Raw genomic sequence first — 17,077 nt, forward strand, 5'->3', positions numbered from 1 at the left:
GCTGTCAGCACAGAGCCCGACACAGGACTCGAACTCATGAACAGTGAGATCATGACCTGAACCAAAGTCAGACACTTAAGTGACTGAGCCACCCAGGCGCCCCTCAATCTCAATGATTGTAACAGACATTTTTTTCTCCACATTTTAACATTTCTGAAAGACAGGTCAATCCAAAATCAATAGTGTGTTATAGCTCAATTGGCAGTGCTCTTTATCTTTCCAGCAATACAACTGATGGCAGATTAGAATTGGAAGATATATTATATTGAATGGATTTAATCTGACATTGGAAACAACTAAGGTTCAGAGCAGGTGGCATCACTAACATACCCATTTTTCAGTTCACATAAAGCAAGATTAAATTAAGCCAGAAATTTAGGAAATAATTTTTTAATCAAACTATTTGTTTTCAGTGTTTGCCTTTGTTCATTGCTCCACATTCTATACGATACTTCAATTTACCACCAACTTAAGTTTTGATGTCATATGTTGAGTTGGGCCCGCATTAAGATTAGTAAAGAAAACAACAGTATGGATAGAGATAAGAGGTATATTTACTTACAAATCAAGAGCAGTGGATAAGTGAATAAGTAATATAAATTCATTTAATTAATTTAGAAGCTTGCACAATACTAAATTGCTCTCCTTAAAAAAAAACCTGCCCCTTCATACCCCTGCATATCTGCTAGGATGATTAAGATAAAAAAGAGAGACAATAACAAGTCTGTGGATGTAGAAAAATAGGGACCCTTATACATTGTTGATTGAAATATTAAATGGTACAACCACTTTGGAAAACTATTTTACAATCCCTAAAAATTGAACAGTTATCATGTGACCTAGCAACTCTCGAGAGAGAGGGAGAGAAAGAGAGGGGGGAGGGAGAGGGAGAGTCCTGGGGCTATACAAAAGAGAAATAAAAAGATACGTCTGCACAAAGACTTGTACATGAATGTTAATGGAGGCAGTATTCATAATAGCTGAAAAGTAGAAACAACCCAAATGTCCATCAAATGCTAAATGGGTACATAAAATGTGGTATACCATACAATGGAATATTATTTGGCAACAAAAAGGGAATGAGGTACTGATTCATGTTACAACAATAGATGAGCCTTGAAAATATTGCTCTCAGTGGAAGAAGGCAGTTATAAAAGATCACATATTTTATTATTACATTTACATGAGATTTCTACAAGAGGAGAATCCATTGAGATAGAAAGTAGATTAGTGGTAGCCAGGAGTTAGGGGTGGGAGAGTGGAGAGTGATTCCCAGTGGGTATGGGGTTTCTTTCTGGAGTAATGAAAATGTTCTAAAATAAGCCAGTGGGCATTGTCTGCAAATCTGTGAATATACTAAAAACCACTGAACTGGATACTTCAGCAGGGTGAATTTTACAGTGTGTGAATATCTCAAAAAAGCTGTTATAGAAATAGAAAATCCATTAGATTGGTTGAGAAGACTGACTCTTTAAGTATTTTCTAAAAACACATCTTAAAGAAAATAATGTCAGTTCTGTCCAAATTTTTGCTAGGCAGCCGAGGCATTAATACTATTTGCCACAAAGTCCCTTCCGTTAAATGCATCTGTACAACAGATGTATTACAATGGCACATGTTTTGAATGTTACATCTGTTAGTAAAATGTAGAGGCTCAAACTGCTAATTAAAAATGAAAATGTACGTGTCAATTAGAAGCCAATTTCTTGTTAAAACTGCCTAATGGCTAAGGCACCAAAATCGAGCTAGTACCTAGGATTATTTGTGTCTTGACCTGTGTGGGAAGGCAGTCCAGTGCACTGAATATAGGCTAGACAGTTTCCATGGATACCTCACATTGCTGGAGGTGTAGAAACTAAAAATTATAAACAACTTCACAAAAATTATGCTTCAAAAATACATTAACAAAAAAATACTAATCTTCCTGATGAAAGATGTTAGAATCTATTTTGTTGACAAGTAGATAGGGGATTTTTTTTAGGGAGAGGGAGCCAAAATTTTTAAAAGGCTGGTTTTTAAGTTGCTTTATAATTCATAGGAGAGAGAGAGAGAGAGAGATTCAAAATGCTTCTATCATCATAAGGTTTACAGCAAACCTCAAGAGTTTTAAAGATGTTTAGCTTTTATAGGAACCAACTAGATTGAATTATCCCAGCTGAGTTTAATTAATCTGGCCACTGCATACTAATATGCTGATCTTTCCAAATAAATGTACACTGTAATTACAACCAGGTTACTCCGCCCACCGTCCTTTTGCTCCTTCCCATGAAATAAGACTGCATATCTTCCAGATGTAGCATAAAAGCCACAGTGTTATTAACGAACCATTTTGGAATCAGACAAAATAAAGCATAAGAAAAATACATGTAGTGTCCATAAGAAAAGGAGATATTTCCCACACCACTTTGTTGAGAAGACCTGACCACACACCTGTTTGTTCATACCGTTAACAGGTTAGAGAAGGAAGAACAAGAAAGTTATAGCATTAGCTTTTTCCATGTCCCCAAATCTCTTCCACTATTAGGCAATCGAGTTGGGATTTATTCCCAGAACTCAAGAGATAATCAGCGTGCGTGGAAATGTAGCTGTTTTCTATGGACCATTCAGTCCAGTCATTACATGAGCTCCAGCATAAATGAGGGAAAAGGACACAACTTGTTTTAACAAAGGAGACAAATGAATCAGTAAATCTGAATCAAATTAAACCAATATAGTAAAACCTTGACTTGCCAGCATAATTCGTTTCAGAAACATGCTTGTAATCCAAAGCACTTGTATATCAAAGTGAATTTCATGAACCATTGGCTCAGATGTGATCATGTGACATTCGGCGTCAGGAACTACTCCTATTGCAAGACATGGCTCGTTTATCAAGTTAAAATTTATTAGAAATGCTGGTCTTGTGGAACACTCACAGAACAAGTTACTCACAATCCAGGGTTTTACTGTATTTGGTTATGTATAAGGACAATTTGACAAATATTTCATTCAATGCTCATAGCAAACTAAGATATCACCTAGCTTAGCAGCAAGAGTCAACTGTGTTATTCTGTTCGCAAATATTTTTGAGAAGTATGTATTTGTTTTAATTCAATGTTAAAGACAACCTTGTGAAAAATTAGAAAATGTTCATTCAAAGTATTGGGGAGAGGAATTAGTAGCAGAAAAATGCAAAAAGAACATTCTCTAGAGAAATAACTATATTAAATAGAACTCTGCTCTAATCAAGTTTTCTTTACTGTTGTCAACTCTCTTCCCCTACTTCTTATTCACCATCATTTCGATTCACTAAAATTCTTCCTGTTTTCTCAGTTTCTTTTTACCTGAACTGTAACCAAATTCTTCCGTCAGTCCCTTTTGCTTCCATATGTCTAATTGTTTTAAAGGTAGAAGAGTATCACCCCATCAGCAGTGCGGTGGCCTTGAAACCTGTTCCTCCCTGCCCCCTTCCCCCCCCCCCCCCCCCCACTGTGCATCATTGCAAGGCTCTTCCTGCTTTCTCCAAAGACCCACATCTTTCAGGTCTCAGGTTCCATGTCACCTTCTTGGGAAAACCATCTTCTGGATATTTCTGCCCTAGCCTCCAGGGACACACTCTTACAGCACTCAGGACTTCTCCTTCAAAGTAATTAAATAAAGTCACCAGGGTGGCTCGGTCAGTTAAGCAACCAACTCTTGAGTTTGGGTCAGGTCATGACATCATGGTCACGAGATCCAGCCCAGTGCTTGGGCTTCTGCCAAGCAGGGAGCCAGCTTAAGATTGTCTCTATCCCTCTCCCCCTGCCCCTCCCCTGCTCACGTGCATGCCCTCTCTCATTCTCTCTCTCTCAAACAAAACAAAACAAAAACAAAAAAAAAAAAGAGAGAAACTAGTCAATCCTTGTTCATTTCGGTTGGTACCTGACTTTCTCACTAACCCCTCAACTCTATGGGGGTATATTAGGTTGTTTAGCAACACATCTCCAGTACTTAGCAGACATTCAATAATTTTTTGTAAGTATATTCTGTCTCATCCCTTTTTCTCTATTTCCAAACACCTCTGTTTTCTATCATTTTTATGACTTCCTAACGAGAAAATTTCCTTAGAATCAGATTCCTGTTTTCAAAATCACCTAAAAAGTCATACTATGAAATAAATACTATCCATCCTATTTTGGCCCGTTGGACAGAAAATAATCACTTGGAAGCACTTGTGGGACCAACATACAAACATCTGTGTGGCCACGTTTGGGACATGTGTGGGACCAACGTACAAACAACCGGAGGATGGTAGGGTGGAAGGGAATTTCCACATGTCCACTCTAGCTGAAGATGAAGTCTTGAAGCCCAAGCCCTCTCTGTCTTCCACTCTGACCCTTTAGACTTCATCAGTGTCTTTAGCTCTGACCTCTGACTTCCTGGATGCCTTTGCACACAGGCTTGCCATTCTTGGCAGTAACCTCCCGTGCTTTGCAACTTCTGTCATCTGGAAGAAGCTCCTGGTACCTCTCTGCCTCAGTTACCCTTCACCTCTTTCAAACCTCCACTGAAAACATCCCTCTGCCCTTGTCTTACCTCTCAGTGAACAGAGAAGGGAACCAATTATTAACTCTGAAGCATCTGAGCAGACACTTTGCAGGAAGGCACACTGCAGTATCATCGTAAAGCACAGTGTGCTGCATTTATGCCCAGGGGATTTCTCAGGTTTGTGAAAGCCATTTCCATCCTACATTTTAAAAGCCTCTGCTTAAGTCAGAATTAAGATTCATTATGACACTGCCATGATGCTAACATTTTAACTCCCTGCAAAAAGAATCTTAGTATAGCTGTTCCTTCCAGAAAACATAACATTTTTTTTTGGCAAAAATCCATGGTTAAAAGATACCATCAGATATCCCTGCCCTGTAAAATTTGTCATTACCAACACAAGAGAGTAAAAGACAAACACTCTGGTGTACTGCCAGAGGAGGCAGAGGCTGACCAGCTGTTCACCAAATCCTCTCCCTCTGCATACAACTAGACTACACGGCCCAGCCTTCTGTGCAGTCAGGTGGGGCCACATGACTGAGGATGAACAAACTGAAGGTGAGCAGAAGTGACACGAATCTGGCCCACGTGGGAATCTTGCGTTCTTTGCAGCCTGATGCAAAAAGGTAAAGGCAGCCTAGGAAGATGCAGACCCCCAAAACAGAAGGAACCTAGGGCTCCAAATTGCTAGGGGAGCTAAGTAGGGGGGAGTACTGCCCAGCGGAAACGCTCACGTTGGGATTTTAACTTTTCTAACACTGATGTAAGTAAGCTTTTATTAGATTAAGCCCCAGAGGTTCCCAGGTTTATGTTTCATCACCTAGTGCTACCATAAACAATATAAGCTAGTGAGGGTCAGTCGGGATGGGCAATCGCCAGTCTTGTCCTGGGCAGCTTCGGTTGTGACTCTTCTTAAGGTATTTTGTCCAGACCCACTGGTGTCTGGAGAACTTCGGACTCTGAGCACAAGCTAGTCACGAAGCTGCCGTGAAAAGTCATCTGGGAATACAATTTCATCAACACGGGAGTCTCTCCAGGTGTCCCTTAACTTGTCACAGCATTCCCTCTTTCCCATATCTTTGCCTGATCTCTGCTAGCCAATTTTTCCATGATCTCTCAATCCCCAGTACTACAGTTCACACACACACACACACACACACACACACACACACACACACACACATTCCCTTTCTCTCTTTCCCCTGTAGCTGTCCCTGAATAGGTCCAGTTTAGATCATAAAAGCTACTCAGAAGGAAAATCACCTGACTGCAGGCCACATGTACATTATCAACTGTTTCAAACTAGCTTTCAGCTATTTTCCACCAACCTTGTCATTTGTCCGTTTTCATTTGTCCTGCCTTTGAACCTCTGAAAATATTTTCCTTCCACGGTGATAGCTTAAGGATTAATACGCCTCTGAAAGTGCTCAGAAATCCCTCAATTAACTTTATATCCCAAGAACAATGTGATACTTATGCACAATATGAAGTAAGATTTTGTTTTTAGTTTTTTTATGATTCTACCCACTATGGAAGAAATACGAGCTAAATTCCTTAGTATAATCAACCCTCATATAAAAAGCTTCTAGTTAACTGTAATTTTTTCTAAATGAGAGAGAGGAAAAAAGAAAGAGTGAAGCAAAGAGAGAACAGGACAAATGAATGGATGGATCATAGTGGCTGGAGTTCGTATCAGTTTAGTTTGATACAGAAGGAATGAAGTGATTATTGCCATTTCTTCTAATAAAGTCCAGAAAATGATTTACAGGAATATTTACTGCAGTCATGATGTTTTTTGGCCTTGAAATAAATCCATACAAAAGATATTCTTCTGTACTGGATCAATCAAGTTCCAGCCTGGCTAGAGGTGATGATAATTATTGGAAAGTAAATTGTTATGTTTTCGTCTGACTGCCTGTTGCCTTGGCACGTGTTATTTCCAATTCTGTCTGGAAATAATAGTACATTAAGCCATCTTGGGTGACTTATATAACCAGCTACTATCATTTGGAAATTGCCAGCTCCAGTAACTTGCCACTGTATGCATAGTTATACGGTTGGAACACTGACTTCAGTTCATTTATTTTCTGAGTGTTGCTGAGAACTATATTTTAAAGGGAAATCCATTTTAAAGCTTTACTTTTCATCTTAATCCAACCTAGTTTAACCTTGGTTACTAACAATCACCAAAAAGGAATAAGATTTAATGAACATCTGACCTTAAATTTTTTATTTTAATTTATCAATTAAAACTTGCCTTGAAACTATGATTAATTCTTCAGGCGAAGTATAATTATCTACCAGTGTCTGGATTTATAACAACAGACTGAAAAAAAATAGCCCTCAAACGGGACAGGTCTGTGTATTTTCCTATTAACTAAAAGTAAGATGGTAGAAAACTATTCTCCTAAACAAGGAAAAGTTTAACAAATATACAAATTAATTTCTACCCCAGGACTCAGTAACATATTCTGCACTGTCAAAAGTAAGAAGACATTTATAAGAACAGTGAAAAGGGACCATAAAATCTTACTCAGATTGAACCAATTTGCTCCAGTACTAGCAGGAGAATAAGAGAAAGAGAAAAAAAGAACTTATGGGTTAAAAAAAAAATGGAAACTGCAGGGGTAAAAATAACTCAAAAATCCCAAAAGCTTTGTATCATTTATTAACGAAAATAATCTTCCTGCACTACACAAATACTACCATCAAATTTCAATACTAAAGTTTTTGGATTTGTTTGTTTGTTTGTTTGTTTTTAAGGAAAGGAGAAAGAGAAAAGTAGCATCTCTCTCATTTTCTACAGTGACTTTTTTGGGGCAGTCTGAACATTATTTTGCTTCGACATTTGTACAGCACCTGCTGTAATTACTGTATTACCAGTGTAGACTATCAAAGCCCTAATATAAATAATGCTATTCTTTAAAAGCACATAGTGACTTCCAGTGTATGCATGGCTAATTAATTTATCATCATTCTACTTCCCTGTAAATCAATAAAATCAACAAGGAGAATAAAATGAAACCCTGAAAATTCCATTTTCAGTAGAAGGAAAAGACAGATATAATCTGAAGACTACAGAGGACATGTGAGTCCTGCTGCCCATGTCAGCAGCCATCAGGCAGAAACCATGTAGGACAAAGCCAAGGGAGGAAACAATAACAGCGGTAACATGGCCCAGCAGCAGCACCAGAAAGGAAAAGCAAAGTGAGATGTCCTGAAGTTAAGAAGCCCATCAGAAGTACAAAAGCTCCATTCCATATTGTATCACTAGAAGTCAGAATGGGGGTGAGGAAAGGCAATGTCAGAAATGCAGAGACACTACAGCTGAACAGGAATCAAGAGAGCAGCCATATTTATAGGCTATGTCCTATCTTTGTGATGGCAGAAAAGGAAAGAGCTTTGGGAACTTCAAAGACCTCCTGTAAATTGCTGGTTGTATCAACAGAAAAATATATAAAAAGGATATGAAAGTATTGAGTAATGTGTAGAAGTGTTGAATCCCTGTGTTGTACATGTGAATCTAATATAACATTATAAGTCAACTATAATCCAATAATAAAAAAAATTAAATCCCTTGTGTCTGGAAAATAATAAACTCTCCTTAAACAACTTTTGGGCCAGAGAAAATTCAAACTAAATTTCAGAATTTCTAGGAAACAACAATAAATAAATTCCTATATAGAAAGAAGACTATAGGAGATAGCTAAAGTAGTGCAGGGAGAAAACTCCAGAGCCTTAAACATTTATAGCAATTAAAAGTGAATTAAATATCATATTCAAAAATTAAAAACAGCAAAAATTTAAGCCAGATAAATTTTTAAATATAGAAGTACAATGTAATGTGTTACAAAAGGAAGTAAATATTATTTTTGTTTCCCTTTCCTTATGTTCATCTGTTTCGTATCTGAAAGTCCTCATATGAGTGAAGTCATATGATTTTTGTCTTTCCCCGACTGACTCATTTCACTTAGCATAATACCCTCCAGTTCCATCCACGTAGTTGTAAATGGCAAGATTTCATTCTTTTTGACTGCCAAGTAATACTCCGTTGTATGTATATATATATATATATATATATATATATATATATATATATATATATATACCACATTTTCTTTAAGGAATCTACTCCTGAAATCATTGTTTCGCTATATGCTAACTAATTTGGATGCAAATTTTAAAAAATAAAAAATAAAATAAAAAAAAAGGTTTTAGAGGAAACACCCTTGAAAGAAATAAATAGTCTCTGTTCAGAACAACAAAAAAAAAAGAAACAAAGTAAGTGGCACTAATAAATTTTTGAATACTTGCCTTTTGGGAAGAAAAAAGAAAAATATTAACCATCAGGCAACCCAGTAAAGAAAGAAACTAAAACGCTAAACCACTAAGGAGTACACTGCAAAGGGGCAATAACCAAAGAAACAAACAAAAAACATATAAATGATCATAAGATTCTCTATGATAAACAGAGTTTTCACATCTCCATATAAAAATTTTCTTGAAAGCCAAAACGAATAATTTTCTAGAAAATATAATTTCTAAAATTGAGCCAAAATGACGCAGAAAATCTCAAAGGACCGTTTCCAACAGAGGAAACTATCAAAGAGCTAAACACCCAAGAAGTACAAAGCCCAGATAGTTTCACAGGGAAATTCTACCAAACTAAAGGAGAGTTCATTCCAATGTTCTTTAACTGGTTCAGAGCAGAGGAAAACAAGAAAATCTTCCAAATTCTTCTTATGAAACAAGTAAAACTGATATAAAACCCTGACAAATAGTGATTAACAATCATGAATCCCTACACCCTTCTTAGAGTGTGTGTGTGTGTGCGTGTGTGTGTGTGTGTGCAAATTCCATGACCCACTGGACTTTGTTCCAGGAATACAAAACTCAATATTAGAAACATTAGAAAATCTATTATCAATGTAGGATATGTAAGGAAATATATTGCATAGTATATTAGGTGTAAAAAGAAAAGTCATATGGTCATGCTTGATGTTGAAAAGCCATTTGTCAAAATTCAACATCATTTCTGATTTAAAAAAATAATCTCAACAAATGGATACTTCCTTAACAAAATAAAATATGTTTCTCTTATCCCCAAATCCAGCATCATGCTTAATGGGATATATTAGAAGCACTCCCAATAAGGCCGGAAAGAGACAAAGATGTTCACCATTACCATTAATATTTAACATTGCGTTAGATGTACAAGCCAAAACAATTAGCAGAGACAAATGATTTTAGAGATAGAAAATTTGGAAACTATCAGTATTTGCAGATGATGTCATGTTATCCTATGAACACCAAAGAGAATAAAGTGAAAACCTATGAAAACAGTAAAAGGATCTGTTAAGGTAATGAAATTTAAAAACACAAAGACACTCTCTGAGTACTGATACAGCAAGATCAACAAGATATATGATTAAGTAAAAAGAGCAAGGTGCAAAATAGGGGTATGATAACTAATATGATTAGGAAGATAAGATTATATATTTATGTTTGCTTGTGTACGTATAAGAAACTACCCGCAATGATTATCTAGGTGGAGGTGGGTGGCAGGGTGGGAAGTTCCTAAGGGCCATGACGGTGAGAGAGAAACTATTCTCTTTATATTTTTGTACCATGTGGTATATTACCTAAAAATTTAAAACACTTGGAGAAAATTTTCTTAAGATTCTCAAAGACACTTGAGCATGCCAGTTATTAAGCTATTGCCTCTCAGCTCCAACAAGGCCCTTGTGATGGTGGGGTTGGAATTTTATAAATCACATTTCTTCTTTGGTGACTGACTACAGGCAAGGCATGAAAGGGGAGCTGCAAGGCTGGAGGAAGACACTTGTTATTTCTTGCCTGCTTCTGTTGAGCTTCCTGTTGACTTCCTGGTTTTACTTCCTGTTCCTATGAGTTGCATTCCAGCCATACATTATTCTGGCAGGGGTGGTTCCTGCCATAGCTAGTTAGTTAACCCAGTATGTAGTTTTTCTGTTGTGCCTTTCCCTAAGAAACATCTGTACTTGGCTTTTGCTGGAGATCTCAGAAGTCTGCATCCAGCCACACAAGTCCCCTCTTCCGCATTGTTAACGTTTTAGTAATTCCAATCTCTTCCCTTGGCTCCAGCCCTAGAGGTCATAGCTGCTTATTAAATTTGCTATCTGTGTGACACTTTAGTGTTCTCTTTCCTTTCTTCAATTCCCAGTTAGCAATTCTTTATATTAAATAATCTGTTAAAATAACTTGTGTTTATTCTGTTCCTCACTCAAACCTGACCAGTATAGCAAGCAAATCTTTCTTTTTATTTTTTAAGCACATACTATTATGAATTTGATTAGGTATTCATGGGAATGGATCTTCTATAGGCTGATAGAACTTTTAAAAATCATAGCAGAACAATTCAGGTGCTGGGGAGAATTCATTTACATAAGGAACGAAATTTGTTTCTTTTTGGAGTACCTTGATAAATTATATACTGGACCAAACTTCATCATATTAATGTTGCAATGTTAGCTACTGTGAAAGAAAATACATTGAAGACCCCGAGTCTGCCCTTCAGTAGCTTCCTTTATATGGTATAAATCCTCAGGAAGAAACCCCACCTAACCAACCTGTATAATGCTGATTTCACTTGTTTTATTACCTGAAGACATTTTGGCGAGGCAGTGCATTTTCAGTAGTTATGCAAAGCTGACATTAATATTTGGTTCATTTGCAAAGAAAAATTTATTCACTCATGACTGAAGTTCACAAAACCATAACACTTTATTATTATTTATTTTTATAAGTACAACACATGAAAAATTATTGCTACTTATTATGTAATACTGGTATTATGTAAATAATAAAATTAAAGCAAAAAAAAAATGCCTTAACTGCTAGTCATACACTTGGTAAATGCACTATGACAGTTGAAGCATTAAGAATGTGTTTCTCGAAAGTGCGTGTTCTGCAAAGTTATCTGTACCCTGCTTGTTAACTTAGAACTGTCAAAATTTTTCAGATTCATTGTGTGCATTCAGAGCCCCCTCTGGAGTCTATTCAAAGCCTGAGCCATGATACTTTGGTCATGAAACATGTAGATTCACAGACTTAATTTGGCCTTTGAAGACATTCCCCTTTAAAACACATGTTTGTCGTACAAAACAAGATGATCTTCGCGAAAAGACGGCAGGGGCGGGGAAGGGAGGTAAAGAAAAGAAAGATGTTCATGGAGCCCCAGCCTCAGCAGTGATGGATTATATATCATGTTTTAAACAAACAAACAGGAAAAGGTGGGGGCGGGGGGAGACTCAATTATGGTAGGGTAGGGGATGAACTAGTCCCTTTTTATTATTTTCTAAAGAAGCATCAGCAAGTTATATTCACTGACGATAACGAGCCATCACTCTATCACCAACTCATTAAACCAACTCTGAATTCATTCATTAACAAAGTTACACCAGCTGGCATCAATTTAAGACCTAGAGACTAGCCTTTTTATAGCAGATGTCATTATTGAATTACATTTCCCACTATATTCTTTCAACTATTAAAAACTGCTATGCTAGCCACAGAATATTTCATGTCTATTCTATAAAAATATATTTTTACTAAAGTTTTACAAAGAAACAAAAAAGGCTGAACTATATTTTTACAGTTTGGTTTGAGTTTGAGTTTATAGGTATTGTATATATGGAGATTATATATTTATATATAAGGAGGATGAACAGAAAAAAATATATGTGAAGTACAGCATAAATAGAGATGTTCTAATGCTATCTCTACAGTTCAGAATATTGGACATGAAGTAGCTACCAATTCTGATCTTACATCAGGATCATCTGGAAAGCTTTTTAAAAATGACAGATTCCCAGGCCTTTATTCCAGGCATAATAAAATAGAATTTCCTTGAAATATGGGCTAGCCTGGTATCAGTCCCTGGAACTGCATTTGGGGGCCATTATTATAATGGGATGAAAAGCTTACAATCTGCTGTGGAACCCTCTCCAGTCACCTCCTTGCACTGTGCCTCTGGCAGCTCACCGTACCTCTTTATAAATCTGTTTTTCAATAGCATCTACTGCAGACGGTTAGAAAAATTAATGAATGGTAAATACACGTGCCTGTTAAATCTCACAAAATTTAGATAATCCACTAAAATAAAAACCTGTTAAAATCTGGGATTTAATATGACTCAGTAGGAAAAAACCCACTCGTGAATAGCCACTTAGATTAAAAGTCAGGATATAAGGTTACATTGAGCAAATTTGTGTCCTGAAAAGGTTTTCAAGAGATAGAAATAAAAGCCTTTTTCCAACAAGGAGAAAACAAAATAGCACTGGTTTTGCTACAGTTCAAGCCCTCTTCACCTAAAATCACAAAGGAACTGTACACCTAATCCCCATCGATATAACAGAAGGGAAGCTCTCTGTATAATATTTCAGGGCCTTAGGCTTCAACTCAGAGTCCCTAATGATTCTAATGAACATCAACTTCTTACCAGGGCTTTTGGCAAAAACCTTAAATCCTATTTGGAGGAAAATGGGGGTAGAAGGAGGAAAGTCAAACTCACATCATTGATTTTGGTGATTTCCCAGTGTCTCTTTAAAGCCCTTAATATGATAATAACCCTCAAATTCTTCCCAAGATCTCAATATCCCAACACTTACTATTACCTTCTCTCCTCCATCCAGATCTCCTTTTGTGAAAAGATATCAAAAGGTCTCAGTCAAACAATATGAGGTTAATTTCTGATGGTTCCCAATTCCTTAAATTGATCAACTATAAGTTCGCAATGAAAGTAAATCTGCTCACTATTAAAAGGCTACTTGAACTATTGAAAATCCATTCTAATAGAAGTTCCTTCCCCCCACCAAAATTATCACTCTGTCAATTTCTTTACTCTCGTTCACAGATCACGGCATTAAAAAAAACCACCGGCAGCCATTAAGCAGATTCCCCCAAACAATGGCAAAACCTATAAAAACAAATAACAACAACAAAAAACTATTGCTAAGTGTCTGTAAGAAAATATTTTTTCTCTAGTCGTGACAGTTGGGTTTTTCTGCCCCATTATCTTTCCAGGTTACATAATGCTTAAATTCTGCTCCTCCGTGGCATGACGATGTACATATAATGCAAATATCCTTGCTCGAATTACAATGGCAATTTATCAATTTATGTGCAGCTAATCAACCCATTTGCTTTCTAGTGTGGAGCAGTAAAAGCTTATCTCATGCAGACTCACGGATCGTTCAAAGCAATCTAATTGAATTTCAGGGCCAAGAGCATTGCACAACACGTGATGTGTCTCCAGTGGAACACAGTGCCAGACACTGCAGGCGTTACATAAGCCCATGCTGTCGTTGGCAGAGGACGCCTTCTTAGCCGCCTCGGTGGCTTGGCAGTTTGTGTCTCCTCCAATCATGCCCTGCAGTTTTAATCTGCACAGAGTGTTCACATGGACAGTCACATGTTTTGAGACTTTCATAGCCGCAAATAAAACAGGGACCATTTCCCTACTGGTAGAAACAGTTCATTAGAACCAGTCATTCAGCACACAAGATTTACCAGGATAAAAGACACATAGAACACTGCAGCTTCTAAGCAAGCCAGAGAGAAAGCACATATCAAATATTCTACTGTACTTTCCAAACAACCATATGGGGAATAATAAGAAATACGTATAAGGGTTTCTGTCTCCCTGCTAATATTTGGTCTTCGACCCTGGTTCCTAACAAGAAGCCCCTAAAACTCTTGTAATTTCCTGAATGACAGGAGCATCTAACACAGAGCTCCTAAATCCCTTGCAATTTCCTGAGTGACAGAAGCATCTTTCATTCTAATGAGGCGACTCTTGGTGGGCTGCTGGATGAGGGTTGGTCACCATAGAGACTAACTCATGATCAGAAGTTTGGAACTCTCAGCCCCCATGCCCCATTCTCCGGAGAGGGGAGAGGGACCGGAAATGGACTTAACAACTGATTGTGCCTACATGATGAAGCTTCCATAAAAATCCCCGAAGTATGCATCTAGAAAGCTTCCAGGCTGGTGAACATGTGGCGGTACTGGGAGGGTGGTGTGTCCGGAGAGGGCATGGAAGCACCACTCCCCTTCCCATCTACCTTGCCCGATGTGGCCCTTTCATCTGGCTATTCCTGAGTTGTATCTTTTCACAATACACTTGTAATTTAGTAAGTGAACTGTTTTTCCTGAGTTCTGTGAGCCACAATGGCAAATTATCAGACCTGAGGAGAGGGTCCTGAGAACCTCAGGTTTATAGCTGGTTGTTCAGAAGCACAGGTGATGACCTAGACTTATGATTGGCATCTGAAAGAGGGGAGCAGCCTTGTGGGTCTGAGCCTTTAGCCTGTGTGGTTTGACACTCCACATAGTGCAGAACTGAGTTACACTGAAGGACACCTAGCTTGTGGTGGAGAATTAGTCGATGGGGAAGAAACTCACACATTTGGTGGCCAGAAATAAAGTGTGAAGGTAAAGGAAAACAGTGTGCCTTTCCTAGACACTAAGGATATATGTTATCTCTGCCATTTCAAATGAATTTTCAAATGGGGAAGGCAGGCGAATAACATTTTTAGCACACGACATAGAGTCTGGCCAATTGTCTCACATGAGTCGTCTATTCCTCAACATGAGCCACGGGGGTTCCTAGGCTTGTATTCTCATCATTTTATATCCAAGGATCAATTAGAACATGCATTTTTAAAGTATTGAGTAATATTACTATGCATTTTCAAATATTAAGTAATTTTCAAGTAATGCTATTAGATTTATAAATAATAGAGCTATTTTTTCATACTTTTATTTAAATTCCAATTAGTTAACATAAAGTGTAATATTAGTTTCAGGTGTAGAATTTATTGATTCATCACTTACAGACAACACCCGGTGCTCATCACAAGTGCCCTCCTTAATCCCCATCACCCATTTAACCCATCCCTCTGTCCACATCCCCTCCAGTAACCCTCAGTTTCTTCTCTGTCGTTAAGAGTCTGTTTCCTGGTTTCCCTCTCTTTTTTTTTCCTCCACTACGCTCATCTGTTTTGTATCTTAAATTCCACATATGAGTGAAATCATGGTGTTTTTCTCTAACTCTTATTTCCCTTAGCATTAATACTCTCTAGCTCCATCCATGTCATTACAAATGGCAAGATTTCATTCTTTTTAATGGCTGAGTAATACTCCATTGTATAAATAAATAAATAGATATTGAGCTATTATATACACCTAGACATTTAACCTTTGCCTTCTTTCCATTTTATTACTAACCTGTGCCCTAATATAAAACAAATCTCTAAAACTAAGAATAAAATGTACTAAGAAAATACATTCCTAGCCATATTTTAATTTTTTTAAGCATATCTGTGTGTAAGATCCTGAACCCAGGCACAGAGTAATATCTGCATTTTTTTTTATGAATGAGATAAGTTTGATCTATGCCAGGGCTAATAGAACTTCTATGCCAGTTCTAATAGAATTTTCTGTGATGGTAGAAATGCTACATGGAGAGAATAAAAATGAAAACAAAGTATAGAAGCGATACTTTTTCTGGTTCTAGGATGTGTCTATAGCTCTACCAATATTAAAATATTATAAAAATAAATAATGTAACATTACAGTAACTAAAATTAAGCAGGCTATCAATTGTATAAAAGTATCACCCTGCATAAAATGTGACTGTTACTTTAAGTAGCTAGATTAAGAAAAAAAGTTGATTTCCTGTGACCTGAATAAATATTTACGACTGTGGAGAACTCAAAATATGTGGGATACAATAAAACATTATTTTATATAATTTAAAACTGTGGACTTGAGAAATTCTAAGATTGGGAAAAAGCGTTTGTGAGACGGTGACACCTACTGACGCATTGTAATATTGCAGCCCAGCTTTACAGGCTTTGTCCACCAATCTCCTCAGAGACAGGAAAAGGAAATTTCAAAAGATTTCAAGGCAAAACACCAGTATCTCTAGGGTGAAGAGAGTGCAAACATGGAAGGCAAGGAATGGCAAAGAAGAGATACTTCTATGTTTGTGCCAATTTTTCTATTCATAAAGCTCCTCAAAGCCCAAGTCCTCATTCCCTTCACTGCATAATAAGTTCCTTTGAGTAGTTTTTAGTTTGGGATCCATGTCCGACATAAAAAGTCCATCCTTTTAAATGAATGGCCTTAGAAATACATCTCCTAAGCTCTCAGCTGGACTGCAACAATCCTCTCCAACCTGACCTCTCAGCTCACAGCATTTCTCACCAATGGTATCCGCAGGATTAACTCTAAAGAGTCACTCCCTGATTAAAACTCTTTCTCAGTGGCCTCAAGTTGACTGAAAGGTAAATTCTACTCCCACAGCTTTGATGTTAAGACCTTCTACAAGTTAGTTTTACTTTCCAAATTTATATCCTAGCATTAACAAAATAAAACTCTGCACCACATAAACAGGATTACTCTCAAACAGCGCTACGGACGATTTGTTCACAAACCACAGCCTGAATTATTTTGCATTTATTCTCTTGTCTTCTATACTATGCCCTACTCCTAACGTTCTCTGGTATCTTCTCTCTACAACCTGAAC

General features: G+C 37.3%; 1 protein-coding gene across 2 annotated transcripts in view; it reads right to left on the reverse strand.

Annotated features, from left to right (window-relative positions):
* ITPR2 (inositol 1,4,5-trisphosphate receptor type 2) overlaps positions 1 to 17,077 on the reverse strand; it is a 485,618-nt gene that overhangs the window by 180,626 nt on the left and 287,915 nt on the right. The window lies entirely within an intron of this gene.

This window comes from Panthera leo, chromosome B4 (genome assembly GCF_018350215.1).
Source record: "Panthera leo isolate Ple1 chromosome B4, P.leo_Ple1_pat1.1, whole genome shotgun sequence".
Lineage (NCBI taxonomy): Eukaryota > Metazoa > Chordata > Mammalia > Carnivora > Felidae > Panthera > Panthera leo.